This window comes from Salvia splendens, chromosome 22 (assembly GCF_004379255.2).
Source record: "Salvia splendens isolate huo1 chromosome 22, SspV2, whole genome shotgun sequence".
In the NCBI taxonomy this organism is placed as follows: Eukaryota; Viridiplantae; Streptophyta; class Magnoliopsida; order Lamiales; family Lamiaceae; genus Salvia; species Salvia splendens.
In genome coordinates, this window is record NC_056053.1 from 17,426,790 (window position 1) to 17,442,093 (window position 15,304).

The following is a 15,304-nucleotide window of genomic DNA, read 5'->3' on the forward strand; positions in this document are numbered from 1 at the left end:
CCACAATCGACCTGAATTTCGGACAATCCGCGAGGACAAGATACTCTTCCCACAAGGTGAACTTCGGCAAGCCCTCCGTGTGGTATTGGCCCTCAGACAGGTTCTTAACATCAACTGCGCTGCGGCCACTCTCAGCGTGGCGAAGGTTGTTCTCGTATATGGACGCGAACCGCTTGGTCGCGTGTAGAAACTTACTCCACTTTTTCCGGAGCTGTTCTGGGTCGCGCCTCTCGTCGCCGGCGGGTTTGAACTCCTCGTATGCAAACATGACGCGCCTCCAAAAGCTCCCCTCGGCCTGATCTGTGCCCACCACGGGATCTGAAGTGATAGCATCCCAAGCGTTCGCCACGACAATGCTCTCGTCTTTGGTGTATGGCTTACTCCGGTTGGACCCAGAACCAGAGCCACCGCTACCGCCAGTGCCACTGCCCTCGCCACTCGGAATGCCGGCCCCGCTGCCCGTGCGCCCACCGACGTGGCCGGTGCCACGACTGCCTCCTCCGCCCCTTCCGCCTCCGCCCCGACTGCCGCTACCTCCTCGGGTCGGAACGGGTGTTTCCACCCGTGATGCCGGCGTATCTGGGATGCCAGAACTGAGCAGACCCATCATAGTATCAAACGCGTCTTGATCTGCCTCGGTGTACGGAGATTGGCTGGCTTGGAAAGGGGAACCCGGACGCGGCTGGTGAAGCGTGTCTAGGTTGGGTCTGTAATCTCCAAATGCGGAACGACTCTGATTCCTCTGTAAAGGTGGCGGAGTTGGAGAAGACCTCCACGACTGCGATGGAGGAAGGGGTGGACTCGATACCCACGGTGGGGGAGATTGATTCCAAGTCCAAGGCTGGGACGGAGGCGCATATCCGCCAAAGGGGTTTGATGGATTTTCGCCATATCCCGATTCCTGAGAGTCGGGTGATTCGTCGTCTCCTCGGTGCATTTTTTAGAGAGTGGTTGTGTAGATAGTGAGTGGATGGATTGTGTGAAAATGGTGAAAAATAGGTGGTGGGAAGTGGTATTTATAGAGAAAAAAAAATTAAGTTCACGCCGCATGCGCCGCGGCGGAATATCCCACTATAATCGCCGCGCCTATAGGCGCGGCTATGTCCACCCCTGCCGCGTCCTCGCCCCTCACACGGCGATCGCTCGTCCGCCCCCCCGCCCACGTCCGCCGCGTCCGCCCCCGGGGCAGACAACTCCCGCACTATAAGACGCCCGCCTACCGCCCCAACCTGCGGCTATAGCCGCGGGCGTCCCATAGTGGACACTCTAACACTACTTAATGTTAAAATTTATTCTCTACTTCAGTGTTATCACTTTTTTTTTAAAAACTCATTTTGCAATCATATTGGTCTCATCTCAAGTGATCAATTTTTTATTTTGGTTTATCCCAACTCAAGTGTTTAATTTATTTTTCTTAACAAAAAAGTGACACTTGCTCTTGTTTTATTTTCTCTTCATCTTTCACACTACTTTATTTTATATATTTAATTCAATAAATATAATGTTTTAAATCATGTACCGAAAAGAAGTTGTAAGTGGGATATAGTACTATTTTAATTTTTAAGTGAATGATAAAATATGCTTTTATGTAATTCAGATTGTTTATTTCTCTAATCAATTCATTGAGGATTCATGGCATGACAGCTTCACGCTTCCAAAAAATCAAATGAAATCCAATCCAGACACTTTTTTAGATTTCAGTTTATAAGAAATTGTTATTCTTTTTCGTGTCATGGTGAAAGAAATTTAAAATATTATTCGATATTGTCTTATCATTTTAACATTTTATGGATAATGTTACTACAATCTTAAGATAATAAGTACTTAACATTTTAATTTTCACTTTAAAATATCAATAAAATTAAATTTAAGGACGAAATTAACCTTAGATTTTTCCATCCGCAATGACGGACTATTGTTATTCCATCCCCATCCGTCATTCTGTCTCCCTTCGTCCACCTATAAATATAGACACTCTTCAATCTCAAGAATTTCTAAAATACTCAATCAATATATGATCTCTACTACGACCATTGCCCATCTCTAACCCCTTGCTCCATCTGCAGTCATCTCTAGTAGGGTTTGTTACGATATACCGTAGCGAATCTGTCATTACTGTAAGAGAAGGGAAAAAAACTAGGTAAAGTGAGAGAGGTATAGAGAAAAGTAAGTAATTATGAGAGAGAAAACAAAATATAGGTAAAGTATGAAAGAAATATTTTCTTTTTTCAGAAATGAGACTATTTTTTGTAAACATCCCAAAATAGCAAAATAAGACTATTTTTCTTGGACGTAGGGAGTAGTAGGTTAATTGGTAAGTTAGATAGTCAAAAGATGTGTCCAATTATCACCATCTTTTCAATTACCCTCTTCGTCTCCTAAAAATAGGAATTCTTTCCTTTTTAATATGTTCCCTAAAAATAGAAACTTTCTATTTTAGGAAATTCCTCTCTCTAATGAGGTGGGACAAGTTTCCAGTAACACACTTCTATTTCAGTCTCACTCTTATTTTCCGATTTTAATGATTTGCATTAAAATCGTGCTATTTCAAAAGTTTTTATTTGTAGTGGCCGGAGGAGTATATCCTAAACTACAATTTTTTGTTTTCAAAACTAGTGAAAGCTACAAACCTTTTAGTACATAACAGTTGAGCAGGGTCTTAGACATTTTCCCTCTTTTCCTATGTTTTTTTTTCATCTTTTCCACTTTATTCGTAATTTTGTTTTTAAAATAAGTAAATGTAGGTTTGGCTTTAATTGGTGGAATTTTGATATTTCATTAAATATTCAAAAACAATAATAAAATATAAAATAATTGTTAAAAGATAGAGTCAGTTATAGGATTGGCTATAGTCTGCTCATTGTAGGTGAAGAGGTAGGATTATAGAATGCTAACGTGGAGGACTATAAATTGGTATAAGACGGGTTATGGGGCAGACTACATGGTTTAGGTTGGATGCTCTAAAAACTAAAAATTGGATTGGTTTTGAAGTACCATTTGAACTAATTGTCTACTTATTTTTAGTTCTAGTGTAATATTGGAGGTGGTATAGACGCCAAAAATTATCCTTCCGTCATATTAAAAGTGAAATATTTTCTTTTTTGGATTGTCCCATTAAAATGGAACATTTCCTTAAATGGAAATAACTCTATCACTACTTTTTCATCTCTATTTATTGTACTTTCTTTTCATTGACTCACAAAATAACAGTACATAAAATTTCATGTCAATTTTCAAATGTTTCATATTTAATAGAACGATACTACTTAGTAGGCTAAATTTATTTCCAATCAATATCAATATCAATATCAATATCAATATCTTATTAATGTTATTAAAAATTCCAATATTAGATAAAATTGAATGGAATGTGAAATTTCAGTTTCTTAAAGTGGAGTAATTTAAAAAAAGGGATAACTGCCTTAAAAGTCATGAACTTTGCCCGAATTCCGGTTTTTCCCACGAGCCATTTTTTTGGCGTATAAAGTCACGAACTTTACTTTTTGTCGCCGATTTCCCATGGTGTGTTTTCCGGCAAACGAGTGAGCTGACGTGTCGCGTTTAATTGACCTGGCGGATCGTGGCAGCTGACATGGAAGCTGATATGGTAATAAAATTAAAAAATAAAAACACAAAAAACAATTTAAAATTAATAATTTTAAATCGAAACCTAATATCCCCCCACCCACCCCAACTCACCTTTCATTGAGTTTGCTGCGACGCTTCGCCGCTTTCAAACCTACATTGAGTTTGCTGCGACGACGATGAACCAATCGACCAGGAACGTTGAGGCGACGCCATGTAGTATGTGGCCGGGTTTCTTCCCAGACAAGCCGAATCCGAACCCGTAAGTTTGTGTTTACCATTGTTTGGAGTATGTGGCCGGATAAAACTATAAAATTGTTTGGTTGTGTTGATTTTTTCAAAATTGTTTGGAGTATCCTCAAGTTTGGTTGTGTTGATTCTTTCAGTGGACCCTTTCTGCTGCGGATTTACCATGGGGGTAAATTTATACCTGATGGGAGGCTTTGCGAGAAATACGTAGGTGGGGAAATGTGGGAAGGCAGTGGGTTTGATCAAGATAGGTTTGGGTACTTTGACCTAGTGGATGAACTGAATAAACTAGGGTTTCATAGCTGGGATAGACTATGCTTCAAGAGAAAATGGGGAATGGAGTTTCTTAACATAAAGGGTGATGCAGATGTGATGTTAATGTTGAAGTTTCTGACAACAGTTAGGCAACAAATTTGTGATGTGTATGTTGTAGGTGGGAAGGGTGGGCTTGAGAACATTGATGAAGTTAAATCAGTGGGTGGGGGAGACAATGTGGGTGAGGAAGCTGCCATGAATAGAGTGGAAGTGTTTGAGTCAGTGAAAATGAGTAAGGTTGAGACTGTGAATAAGAGCATGTCTACCAGAAGGAGTAGAAAAGAAACAACTACAAGGGCTGGCAAGTTAAAGTCTATTTCTACCGAAGATGTTGTGGAGAAGAATGCTGAAAGTAGTGTTAAGAAAAGTTTGTTCCAGTCTTCCAAGAAGTCAGTGGTTGAAAATATGGGTGATTCAGTGGGGAATAGGAAGGCAGCAGCTAAGGAGGTGGGAAAGAGTGTGGGTGAAGGTGTGGGAGGTGAGGATAATGATGCTGAGGATTTGGGTTATAATGTGGGAACTATAAGTGAATCTGTGGGGATGGGAGACAGAACTGAGGAGAGTGTGGGGGATAAGACTGATTACAGTCTGGGAGTGGGTCTGGGAGATGACAGTGAGGATGATGGGAGTTATATGCCATCTTCTGAAGACTTATCTTGGTGGTATATTGCTAACCGCGGTTGGGACTGATGGAAACAACCAAATGTACCCCATTGCATGGGCAGTGGTTGAGGCTGAAAATGAAGTTTGCTGGACTTGGTTCATCAAAATTGTTGCTGAAGAGTTGGAATTGGGTGAAGGGGTAGGAGTTACCATTATCAGTGATCAACAGAAGGTTTATTCTCTTTTTTCATACTGTGATCTACCTTGTTATATGTTGTCTATTAACACTAACATTGTTGCTGGATAGGGACTGGAGAATGCAATACAAAGTCTACTTCCATTAGCTGAGCATAGAAACTGTGCAAGGCACATCTATGCAAACTGGAAGAAAACACACAAAGGTCCTCTGTTGAAGCAGCATTTCTGGAAGATAGTTAGGAGTACTTACCTGGAGGAGTATGAGATTGCTTGCAGAGAGCTTGAGAAGGAAGATGGCCAAGCATATGCAGATTTGATTGATAAGAATCCAAGCAGATTCTGTAAGGCATTTCTAACCCCTGGCAACTGCTCCGATGCCATTCTAAACAATGTTTGTGAATGTTTCAATTCTTATATACTCGAAGCAAGGAGTAAGCATGTGTTAGATATGCTAGATGATATGAGAACCAAACTAATGGAGAGGCTTTATAGAAAGGGGATAGAAGTGGAGACTATGGGAAGTGATTCAACTGTGTTTAAAAAGGTCAGGAAGAAAATAGAAGCTATGGTATATGAAAGTAGAAACTGTACCACAATTCCTGCGGTTGGGGGGAAATTTGAAGTTGGACATTTTGAAGATAGGTTTGTAGTGACTCCTTCCTTAAAGATGTGTGGGTGTAGGAAATGGGATTTGACTGGCATCCCATGTATTCATGCATGCGCTGCTATTCATTTTCTCAAGCAAAATGTTGATGATTATGTGCATGAATACTACTCCTTGAGGAAGTACATGAAGGCATATGGATATGGGTTACCAGCATTGAATGGAGAGAAGCTCTGGCCTCAGGCTGAGGGGTACCCGGTTGTGCCTCCTCCTGTGAAGAAGATGCCCGGCAGACCGAAGAAGGTTAGAAGGAGAGATCTGTTCGAGAAGGATCCTGCCAGACCCAACAGAATGAAGAAGATCTGTGTGATGACATGCCAGAAGTGTTTACAAGAAGGCCACAACTCCAGAACCTGCAAGAATGAGCCAGTTGTAGTGCAACCGAAGCCAAAGGTTAATCGACTCCAGTTTATACTTCAACATTTTTGCTAACATATGTTACTACTATCTACTAACATTGCAACTGCTATACTTATAGGCGAAGATGGGGAGGACTCGCAAGACACCATCCCTTGAAGGAAGTGGCACCACCGCAATTACGGGGAGAGGTGGAAGAAGGGGAGGCCGTGGAGGAGGCCGTGGTGGAGGGCGCACTGGAGGACGTGGCTCAATCCCAACGCAGCAAAGCAATAACAACAATGTTTGAAGACAATGTTTTGTGTATTTGAAAAAGTGACTGTATTTGGAAGACAAATTTGTTTTAATTGTGATTTTGCAATGTGTTTTGTGAACACCAAACAATGACTGTATCAATTTGTATGGGAGCATGAGACTTTGGAATTGGATGTTATTGTATGTGTTAAACCGTGTGTTGTGTTCAACCAAACCTATATGTCTGAACCATGTGTGGTGTTGCACCAAAAACATACTATGAGGCAGAGTACTATAACTCACACTATGCTGCTTTTGAACTCAAAACTCAATGCATTCATAGAGGAAAATTCACTACATAGGAGTGTATTACATTGGAGTTCAACATGCATAGATCATTACATAGAAGTTATGTTAGCTAAGCTACAACAAGATCCGAAGTTATGTTAGCTAAGCTACAACAAGATCCACAAGACGATACATAACATGCAAATGACAACCTTCAAGTTCCGGTTTTGACGCTGCAACTGTGCGACAACACCTTGGAGTGCTTCAACTTCAACGGTTTTCGAACGGACGCTCTCGTTGTCACGACCGCGCTTTCTAAGGATAGAAAACACGGTTGATCGCGACTAGGGGAGGATTAAAGAAGCGGGGAAGAAAGGGGAAAACAACACAACTTGACCATAGCTCGAAACAAATTAGAATAGCTCGACTAAAATCAGAGTATCTCAACGATCAACAACTCACAATGAAAATATCTCAACAATACACAACTCAAAAGAAACAATATTCAGCGGAAGCATTTCGAGAGTAGAATAATGCTATGTATGAAGACACACCATATTCTAGACATTTGATAGACATTCTTCACTTTTATGCTCAACACCCACTGCGCTCGTCACCGCTCAACCTGCACATAGGGAAAACATATGCAGGGGCTGAGTACTTTAATGCACTCAGTGAACTCATGCCCAAAATACATTCATCATTTAAGTTATGTCAAGCCATCATTGAGTGAAACTCGGGTTTTACTTTAAAAGGCCGAGAATCACTAAAACCATTCCATAAAAAGTTGTCTGCAGACAAATATCATTATCATCCCCATTCATGTACCATATCTGAACCATCATGTGAAACGAGAATGTGGCCACAAACTCGATCACTGGACCGGTCGACCACAAAGGACGGCTCACGATCCCCATCAGTGCACTAGTCTGAGTAGGGACTCACTCCCTAGTCAGACCCGAATTCGTTAACCATCAAAGTCTAGTAGGACATTATCCTAGTAGACAATCAGATAGGCAATTCAAAATATAACATACGGCATGACATAATACTTAAAACCACCCTTATTTCACCATAAACATATCATTTCAAATAAAAGAGTTTAAGTAATAAGCCCACCTCAAAAGCTTAGGATTTCCGTAAAATTCCTCGTTCCGACTTTTAGCGTGCGTGCGAACCACCTTTTCGGAAAACACATAAAATTCATATCAAACCTCTGTAACGACGATAATTAGAATGCATGCACTCTAATTAATATCCTTTAAATTCTCTTTCTCGATTTTCGTGCATGTTCGATTATTCGACGGCCGCCCAAGGCGTCGCGTGCGACGCCGGTCGGCCGCTTACGCTCGCTCTTTCCTTCGTTGACTCCTCGTATCTTCCCTAACGTCGAAAATAATTTCTAAAAAAATTATTTACGCGCATACTTTAATTATCGCAATCATTTATCGTTGAAGAGGTATAATTTCATTTCATACTTAGGATAAAATTATTCATTCTTTAAAACGTTCCGGAAATCATTACATAATTCGCCACGATTAATTATCGGCCCATCGATTAATTAATTTGGCCCTCACCTTTATACTTCCAATTAAAATAAAAAGGCCCAAAAAAAACAAGGCCCAAATTTTTTTTTCTATATCCCCTCCACATCTCTCTTCCTCTCTATTCATCTCTCTCTCTCTTCGACGGAAACTGCCCAAATTCTCCCCCAAGGTTGGGTCGCCGCCTCCGCGAATCGTCTCCCTCGTCGACCCCCACGCCGACGATCACTGCTCGCCGGGAGAAACGTCGTCTTCCGCCGCTGCCGCTGGAGTCGTCGGAAAAAGCTGTTGTCCGCCGCTGCTACTGCTGCCACGGGGAGGGAAGCCGCTGTCGTCGCACCGTCGGAGAGGCGCCAGTCGTCGCTGCTGCCGCCGGACAGCACGGCTGCTTTCGCCGGCACCCCGAACCTCTCCGATCAGCCCCGCACTCCACCCGAACAGCCCGATTACAAGTTCGTTTATTCAAGTTTTGTTCTTTCTAGTGTTTTTGAGTTAAAACATTAAAGGGGGGTGTCTGCTTGGTGCTTGATTGATGTTACTGTTCGAATTATGTGATCATTCTATAGTTGAGTACATGCTATGCCATTCATGAAGAAAATAAAGAATTTGAATGGGAAAAGAATTATACCTTCTGATAGGTGAATTCTTGAAAGGGTTGAATACGAACCCCAAATTCTTGCTCACCTCTAGCTCCCTCTCTCGGCCCTCTCTCTCACAATCTCATTCTCCTCTTTTTTTTTGAAGTGTAAGGTGAGAAGAGAAGTGAAAGGGTGGATGTTTAAAAAGGGGTGTCTTTTGGTTTGTAGGATAAATGGTGGAAGATGGAGAGTGGGTGGAGAAGTTGAAAGTTGGGAAGTCTCCACTTGAATGAAACCGCCGATCGTGGAGAGGAGAAGAAGGAGAAGGGTTCTTGGGCTTGTTCCCTTTTTTTGGAAAAGAATGGACTCCCACTTTAATTAGATTGGTTTGGGCTCATTTAGTTGAAAGCCCAAGTTTGTAAAATTCTTTATCAATGGGTTGGATTTCTTTAAATAATTAGGGTCCAAACCATTTTGTAGATAGACAATTGGACTCTAATTAAATTTGCAAAGCCCAATATAAATTCATACTTTATATTTTCGTATTTTCCTTCGATAATTAAAATTCACAAAACTTTATTAACTTTCGTTATCTTGTTCTTCGCAAAATTAAAGAACGTCTAACGTCACAACTTATATTTGGTGTTGTTCCAAATATAATTTCTTCGACCGTTCCTCGATTTACGTGTGTCGTCTTCCATAAAAAAATATCCATCTCCACGTATTTCATCCTTCTTGCCAAATATAGCAACTTCATCGTCATTCTTTCAACGAGTCCTTCAAACACGTCTCCAAGAAAACTCTATTATTTAACTAAAAGAGACGTCGTTACTTCACGACATATTTTAATTAGTACTTAAAAAGTACGAGCGTTACATTCTATCCACCTTAACAGAAATTTCGTCCCGAAATTTGCTTACATCATTCTAATAAAATATTTCTCCATGAACTTGTAATCCAATTTCCAAACAGCTTCCTCGTAACTCTTTAAGATTAATAACCATTGCTGAAAATTTAACACCTCGTGTTCTTGGTTATATCGATGCCTCTAGTTGGTGTATCACTTTTACGCATGTCTGATTATAGAAACTTATTCCCCCGTGTGCATTCGAAAAGCTCAACCTCACCCTTTCCTCCAAGTCTAGTATCAAGAACTCAGAAATTGATCAAGCAGTCTTACTTGGATATGAACTGATTTAAAAAAAAATTTATAACAACACTGCAGAAAGTGTATTAATCAGAAAGGCTGCAGAATTAATCAAGAAAACAAGAACAACATTTCTAGCTCGACTCTTTTAGATCTCATCACCAATTTACAAAAATTGGTGTTCATTATGAGAATTAAGGTTTCAGGTAAACTCATAAACCTTGAGACTTTACTTCTGATGAGAGCTCGAAAGAATATGACATAGGTCTTGAGAACAGGATGAACTGAATTAAGTCTCAAATTCCATAGTAGGCTGCTAAATAAGATATTTCAATTGCCAATCAACTTAGCAAAATTCCGGCATCAATGAATGACGGTTCAAACATGTCATGACATGAGATGATCAATCGTGGGAGGATTTAGGAGCATAGAAAAATGTCATGAAGTAGCACTGATCATGGTTCGACGACATCATGCTATTGAATAATGAAATCACATCAATGGATTCACAGGTTTGCAACCGACGTGAAGTGAACTTTTTAGGAAAACCAGCTAGATCAAACAAGTTAAGGAAAAAGAGAACACGACCTTAACTTGGTGTTGCAAGCAAGAAAAATCATTGCATGAGACAATATATGTAGTGAAACTGAGTTAAAAACTATTTCACTTCTGCAAGAAAGAACTTGCCACATGCATAGTTACGAAATAAAAAGGTGTACAAAAAGTTCCAAGAGGAATATTTCATTCTTTGAAAAAAACATGTATGGGAGATGTAATCATACTGAAGGTCATAACTGCAAACAACTTTAGGAATGAAGTTCAATGACGGAGGCTCATAAGGTCAAAACATTTTCCCTACGAGAGATGAATCAAAGAGGACTACTAATCAAGATATCCAAAGATACCAAGGTAAGCACCAATTTTCAAGAAATAAAAGTGAGTTATGACTCGATATAGGAAAAGAAATAATTGGCACTACTTGCAAAGCATGAGTCAACCAAGGTGTTTAAATAGGCAAGGGCTCACGGTTATTCAATACGTATCGAAAAGAACTTAGAATCCAAGTAAGTACTGTTGATTTAAAATCATTCTTTCTAGCTACGAAGGTCGCACTCGTTCGCTCGTCTTTCTGAGGCCGAACACGGCAACATCGTTCTAAGAAATCGTGGATTCCAAGTTGTTATTCATCACGTCATTACTACAAGATAATTGTAGTCAGTCAAAAGCCATATCTTCGTAATATTCGTGCATATTATAACAATCATTCTCTTAAAACATTTTAATCATTTGTGTGCTTCTCCGCCTGCTATAAAGGCCGTCTCCATCGTGTCGCCACTTTTAGCAAAATTACGCGAGATAATGCTATATTGATTTGCATCGCGAGTATGATCTCTTGTCATTGCATAGCTACATCACTTAGCATCAGCTCTTCTTGTCTCGCACCTTTTTCGTGTTTGAAGCTTCATTTCATCTTCTCTATCCTCATCTTCTTGAAATCTTCCTCGTATTCTTTTTTTTTTTCTTATCGTTCACGAAAACGATAGAGAATAGTAAAATGGTTCACACACTAAGCTTGCTCTAACGTTTCGCGCCATTCCAAAGAAATAGCAAAAGTTCCATGGTCCACCGGCAAACATTCGCATTCTCGCTCTCCTTGCCTCGTCGTGCCTTGACACATTAGGGATTCACCCCACACTTTCAGATTCTCGTTGGTTTTCATCGCTCGGGAAAGCGATGGATAAATTGTCAACTTACAACTATGGTTCGCGCACGTTTCATCTAGCTTAGTCTTAGACACTCTAAGTTCACAACACATTTCACATCTACTTTCAAAACAACCATTTTCTTCAAAACTCACACTTTTCTCAAATATTTCAACATCTCACTTTCAACTTTGAAGTACAAGTTTTGAATCAAAACTCAATATATACTTGAACATCAACTTTCATCTTTCATATAAAAACAAACAATCCATCGTCCCTCATCAAAACTCGTTCTTTTCTCAAACATTAGCAAATACTCTTCTCGAAATCAATCTCTCACAGAAAGATTCTACTTCCTCCTCTTATAAAAATTTTCTCCTCCTTCTTTCTCAAAAATTTTCTCGTCTTCCTTTCTCCAAAACGTTCTCATAAAAATTTTTTCATAAAAAAATATATTACCTCTTTCCTAGTTGAGCGTGGCGAAGCGGGATGTTGAGCCTTCCAATTTAACCTTATTTTAGTCTAGCGAAACAAGTCTAGACTAAGACAGAAAAAGACTCTCGGGTCCAGAGCGGAAAGAAAAATTGCTCTGATACCACTCTGTCACGACCGCGCTTTCTAAGGATAGAAAACACGGTTGATCGCGACTAGGGGAGGATTAAAGAAGCGGGGAAGAAAGGGGAAAACAACACAACTTGACCATAGCTCGAAACAAATTAGAATAGCTCGACTAAAATCAGAGTATCTCAACGATCAACAACTCACAATGAAAATATCTCAACAATACACAACTCAAAAGAAACAATATTCAGCGGAAGCATTTCGAGAGTAGAATAATGCTATGTATGAAGACACACCATATTCTAGACATTTGATAGACATTCTTCACTTTTATGCTCAACACCCACTGCGCTCGTCACCGCTCAACCTGCACATAGGGAAAACATATGCAGGGGCTGAGTACTTTAATGCACTCAGTGAACTCATGCCCAAAATACATTCATCATTTAAGTTATGTCAAGCCATCATTGAGTGAAACTCGAGTTTTACTTTAAAAGGCCGAGAATCACTAAAACCATTCCATAAAAAGTTGTGTGCAGACAAATATCATTATCATCCCCATTCATGTACCATATCTGAACCATCATGTGAAACGAGAATGTGGCCACAAACTCGATCACTGGACCGGTCGACCACAAAGGACGGCTCACGATCCCCATCAGTGCACTAGTCTGAGTAGGGACTCACTCCCTAGTCAGACCCGAATTCGTTAACCATCAAAGTCTAGTAGGACATTATCCTAGTAGACAATCAGATAGGCAATTCAAAATATAACATACGGCATGACATAATACTTAAAACCACCCTTATTTCACCATAAACATATCATTTCAAATAAAAGAGTTTAAGTAATAAGCCCACCTCAAAAGCTTAGGATTTCCGTAAAATTCCTCGTTCCGACTTTTAGCGTGCGTGCGAACCACCTTTTCGGAAAACACATAAAATTCATATCAAACCTCTGTAACGACGATAATTAGAATGCATGCACTCTAATTAATATCCTTTAAATTCTCTTTCTCGATTTTCGTGCATGTTCGATTATTCGACGGCCGCCCAAGGCGTCGCGTGCGACGCCGGTCGGCCGCTTACGCTCGCTCTTTCCTTCGTTGACTCCTCGTATCTTCCCTAACGTCGAAAATAATTTCTAAAAAAATTATTTACGCGCATACTTTAATTATCGCAATCATTTATCGTTGAAGAGGTATAATTTCATTTCATACTTAGGATAAAATTATTCATTCTTTAAAACGTTCCGGAAATCATTACATAATTCGCCACGATTAATTATCGGCCCATCGATTAATTAATTTGGCCCTCACCTTTATACTTCCAATTAAAATAAAAAGGCCCAAAAAAAACAAGGCCCAAATTTTTTTTTCTCTATCCCCTCCACATCTCTCTTCCTCTCTATTCATCTCTCTCTCTCTTCGACGGAAACTGCCCAAATTCTCCCCCAAGGTTGGGTCGCCGCCTCCGCGAATCGTCTCCCTCGTCGACCCCCACGCCGACGATCACTGCTCGCCGGGAGAAACGTCGTCTTCCGCCGCTGCCGCTGGAGTCGTCGGAAAAAGCTGTTGTCCGCCGCTGCTACTGCTGCCACGGGGAGGGAAGCCGCTGTCGTCGCACCGTCGGAGAGGCGCCAGTCGTCGCTGCTGCCGCCGGACAGCACGGCTGCTTTCGCCGGCACCCCGAACCTCTCCGATCAGCCCCGCACTCCACCCGAACAGCCCGATTACAAGTTCGTTTATTCAAGTTTTGTTCTTTCTAGTGTTTTTGAGTTAAAACATTAAAGGGGGGTGTCTGCTTGGTGCTTGATTGATGTTACTGTTCGAATTATGTGATCATTCTATAGTTGAGTACATGCTATGCCATTCATGAAGAAAATAAAGAATTTGAATGGGAAAAGAATTATACCTTCTGATAGGTGAATTCTTGAAAGGGTTGAATACGAACCCCAAATTCTTGCTCACCTCTAGCTCCCTCTCTCGGCCCTCTCTCTCACAATCTCATTCTCCTCTTTTTTTTTGAAGTGTAAGGTGAGAAGAGAAGTGAAAGGGTGGATGTTTAAAAAGGGGTGTCTTTTGGTTTGTAGGATAAATGGTGGAAGATGGAGAGTGGAGAAGTTGAAAGTTGGGAAGTCTCCACTTGAATGAAACCGCCGATCGTGGAGAGGAGAAGAAGGAGAAGGGTTCTTGGGCTTGTTCCCTTTTTTTGGAAAAGAATGGACTCCCACTTTAATTAGATTGGTTTGGGCTCATTTAGTTGAAAGCCCAAGTTTGTAAAATTCTTTATCAATGGGTTGGATTTCTTTAAATAATTAGGGTCCAAACCATTTTGTAGATAGACAATTGGACTCTAATTAAATTTGCAAAGCCCAATATAAATTCATACTTTATATTTTCGTATTTTCCTTCGATAATTAAAATTCACAAAACTTTATTAACTTTCGTTATCTTGTTCTTCGCAAAATTAAAGAACGTCTAACGTCACAACTTATATTTGGTGTTGTTCCACATATAATTTCTTCGACCGTTCCTCGATTTACGTGTGTCGTCTTCCATAAAAAAATATCCATCTCCACGTATTTCATCCTTCTTGCCAAATATAGCAACTTCATCGTCATTCTTTCAACGAGTCCTTCAAACACGTCTCCAAGAAAACTCTATTATTTAACTAAAAGAGACGTCGTTACTTCACGACATATTTTAATTAGTACTTAAAAAGTACGAGCGTTACACTCGTCGAGTGCATCCTGCTTAGCAACCCTATCTCTCAATGCTCTTTGCACGTTGTCCCTATCAAGCTTCAGTTTTTTGAAAAAATACTCTTGATTCGGTGACAATGATGGATCAATCCAACGAAAGAATTTACAGTCGTCCTCCTTCCAGACTTGGCAACGATAGAAGCGTCGTCCGGGATTGGCATCCGTATTGGATGTCACCACATCAGCTTCAAGACCGTGATCACAGACCACTGCCTCAAACCCTGGGAAGAACTCGACATCCTGCATTTGAACAATCAAAACTCATATTAACAGTCATGAACCCTAAATACCCATTGCCAATTGCACACGGGAAATCGCTAAATTGCAGGATGCCAACTGCACAATTCGGGCACCACAAAATCTCATACTCGAAATTAAACCCTAAATCGCAAACCTAAATTGGAAACCTAAATCGACCCCAAACCCAACGAAATCAATCGCATCTTTAACGAAAAATCGGTAGGATGAATCGCGAATTGAACCCTAAAATGAAGCAATGGTCTTACCTTGTTAC

At 40.5% G+C, this 15,304-nt stretch overlaps 2 long non-coding RNA genes across 3 annotated transcripts; both read left to right on the forward strand.

The window, feature by feature from the left end:
- The first annotated feature begins 7,733 nt into the window (after positions 1–7,733).
- Positions 7,734–9,160, forward strand: LOC121786280. Of its 2 annotated transcripts, none has more exons than XR_006047137.1 (2): positions 7,734–8,489; positions 8,782–9,160. It is a non-coding gene; the product is annotated as an uncharacterized LOC121786280 (long non-coding RNA). The 2 variants fall into 2 exon arrangements; XR_006047136.1 differs by having other exon boundaries at positions 8,844–9,160.
- A 3,848-nt stretch (positions 9,161–13,008) lies between these two features.
- Positions 13,009–14,431, forward strand: LOC121786279. Its single transcript, XR_006047135.1, has 2 exons — positions 13,009–13,764; positions 14,119–14,431. It is a non-coding gene; the product is annotated as an uncharacterized LOC121786279 (long non-coding RNA).
- Positions 14,432–15,304: the final 873 nt, after the last annotated feature.